Below are 2937 nucleotides of genomic sequence, written 5' to 3' on the forward strand. Positions count from 1 at the left end.
TACCAAGTCAAACACTTTAAAAGTTTAGTCTCTGTAAAAAATCCAAAATCTCTTTTCAAAATCCAAAGTCTCTCAACTATGGGCTCCTATAATAGAAAAGAACCTATCTTTCTCACTTCAAGACAGAAAAACCAGGACACAGTTACAACTTGAACAAAGCAAAACAAAACATTGAAATTCAATGTTCAATATCTGGGATTCACTCTTGATCTTCTGGGCTCCTCCAGGGAGGCTGGCCCAGTCTACAAATAAAGTCCAGGACACCCAGGGCTCTGTCAAACAAAGAAACCCCGTCTCAAAAACCCACAACAAAACAAAAATGAACCAAGCAAGCAAACAACAATAACAAAAAACCCAGAAGATTTTTTTATTGTTTTTGGTCCATACAAGGTATCTCAGATGCAGGGGCCTCTGGGTACTTGGAGGGCCAGGGCAGACCCAGGACAGTTAGGCTGGTGCAGGGAAAGCTAGGAGGTTCAAAACGCGGGGGAACCAAGTGTACGCGGTAGGTCTGGGTTTGCCTCCCGGTTCCGTTGTCCTGTTCCAACCTCAGTTTCTTCTCTGGGTTACTGGGAGCGGTGGGGTCTGAGGTCTAAGAGAAAAGAATGTGCTCTCTCAGAATGCCTGCAGTGTTTTAAAGACTTAGGTTCATCACGTGACACTCCCCTCTCCCTTCCCCCCTCCAGCCTCCCCTTTTTCCCTTGCGGGGGCGGGGAGGACCACAATATACAAACCCCCTGGGAAGCAAGGTATGATGGGACATAATGTCAGACAGCCTGAAGCTTTTGTCCTTTCCTGTCTGCTGCCCGGTGACACAATGCTTGGCCTTTATGGTGGCACCATGGACGTTCCTATGATGCTTGCCCTCGATGTCCGCAACACTGTAGTGAAGGAAGATCCCGGGTCCGGCGAGTAACTTATTACTCAGTGGTTACACACACGAAACGATGACCTGAGAGAGCTTCAGCAGAGGAGGGAGGTTGATGATGGAGGGAAGTAGGGAAGAAAGTAGCTAAAATCCACTCGTTATTTAAACATATGAAATTGTCAAACAAATAAACAAACAAACAAAAAAATACCTATAAAACAAGCCAATCTCTCGATTGGGAAATCGAGTCCACTAAAAAGAAATTGTAGAAGGAAGAATGAATGCCTCTTTTACGGCGCTCTGAGACAGGGTCCCTATTCTGTAGTCTGGGGTAGCCTGGAACTCATGGCAATCCTCCTGTCTCAGCCACACACCCAGATTACTTACATATTTTAGCGGGGCTCCTGTAAATCAATTTAGAACCCGTAACGAGTGCTAGGAAACAGTCTTTGTGCTTAGGATCATGAGTTTTGGACCAAGTAATTACTTCAGGCTGGAGAATCAAGTCAGGTGCTAGCCTTCCCAGCGTATTCTGTCAGGATGTCTATTAGCTTAGTTACTGCACACATGCATTTAGGACTTGTATGTAACAGTGGCCAAAGGTTAAAGTAAATGGTACTGAGAGGGCGTGGCATTTACTGTGAATATCATGGCAAGATAACATACAATAAAGCTTCACACTTCTGTCTTACTTATTTCTATTAATAACTCCCCAGAGAGTCTTATTTATTTTAGTTTACTTACACGTAATTAAATTGAGGTCCTCAGGCTGTCCTGGAACTCCTTAGGTAGCCCAGGATAGCCTCAGGCTAAGAGATCCACCTGCCTTGGGAATGCTGGGATTACAGGTACGGGCCAGCGTGCCTCATGTGGCTTTACTTATTTTCATAGTCTAGACTTTGTTGTGGCTTCCACATCTCACCTCACTCCCTAACCAGCCCAGCAGGCTGTTTCATTTCTGCCATGGCCATCACACTCAGGGTAAAAATGGATCACAATGGTGTCTACCTCACAGGGTTGCAGGGAGGCCTGAGTGAGAGCTGTGCAGTGCTCGCCACGGGGCCTCAGGCACAGAGCACTCAGTGAATGTGGCTGTTCTCATGTAGCATCTGTATTAGAACTCGCTCTCAGGCTGTCGAACCTGATATGTTCCTTTTACCGTAATTGGGATGAATTTTCTTCCCATAATTCCAGCACTTAAACATCTGTCGAGAATTGATAGTTACAATCTAAGTAACATACACCCCGGCAAACTGAGGCCAGAAAAGACAGCCAGGCAGAGGAATAGAAGCCCTAGTCTACACAGAGCGCAGGTGCAGGGTTCCTTACCCAGCTGCTCTTTTTCCACTGTGCACGCCGAAGATGGTTCCTGTGCGGTTCATGTGAAGTACCCAGCAATTCCATTCTCCACCTCTGCTGTCCGTCACCTGCCAGGCCAGCCCCTCTCCAGACCTGGCTGACCCGCCATGTCTGCAGGTGTCACCACCCAGAAGTTTTAGTCATTTGCTGCCCTCGCACCCCCGTGTAAAGTTAAGAACACATGGACATTGTGACATTGTGACAGTCTGGTTCCTCTTGTTCACAGGCCATCAGGTGGTCATCCTTACAGAGTTACTGGAGACAGCCAGTATCATGAGGCTTCCTCATTTCAACCACCCCGTTTTCTTCAGGCTTCCTTTCTTCTTGGTTTCAAAACAAGTGATCATCAGACCTCTCAGATGAGAAGTGGTGTAAACAAAGCAAAGAGGAATAAAAAGCATATATCCTTTAGGTAGAAGCAATCACCATGACTTTTCTTTCTGTTTATTTAACAACAATGATAATTGTGGGTGTGTCTATGCTGTGTGCTGTGCATTTATGTGTGTGTGTATATTTGTGTGTGGATACATGTGTGTATGTTGTGTGTGTTGTATATGAATGTGTGTTGTGTGTATGTGCATGTATGTGTGTGTATGTTGTGTGTGGTTATGTGTGTTGTGTGTATGGTATGTGTGTGTATGTTGTGTGTGGGTACACATGTGTATGTTGCCTGTGTTGCATTGTATGTTGGTACGTTGTGTGTGTGTGTG

The 2937-nt window shown here is 45.7% G+C and overlaps 1 long non-coding RNA gene across 1 annotated transcript; it reads right to left on the reverse strand.

Moving 5' to 3' along the window:
* Nucleotides 1-343: 343 nt before the first annotated feature.
* LOC102546534 (uncharacterized) lies at nucleotides 344-2565 on the reverse strand. Its single transcript, XR_359353.5, has 3 exons — nucleotides 2198-2565; nucleotides 735-961; nucleotides 344-592 (listed from the first exon to the last, which is right to left on the reverse strand). It is a non-coding gene; the product is annotated as an uncharacterized LOC102546534 (long non-coding RNA).
* Between the last annotated feature and the right edge of the window lie 372 nt (nucleotides 2566-2937).

Source organism: Rattus norvegicus, chromosome 14 (genome assembly GCF_036323735.1).
Source record: "Rattus norvegicus strain BN/NHsdMcwi chromosome 14, GRCr8, whole genome shotgun sequence".
NCBI lineage: Eukaryota > Metazoa > Chordata > Mammalia > Rodentia > Muridae > Rattus > Rattus norvegicus.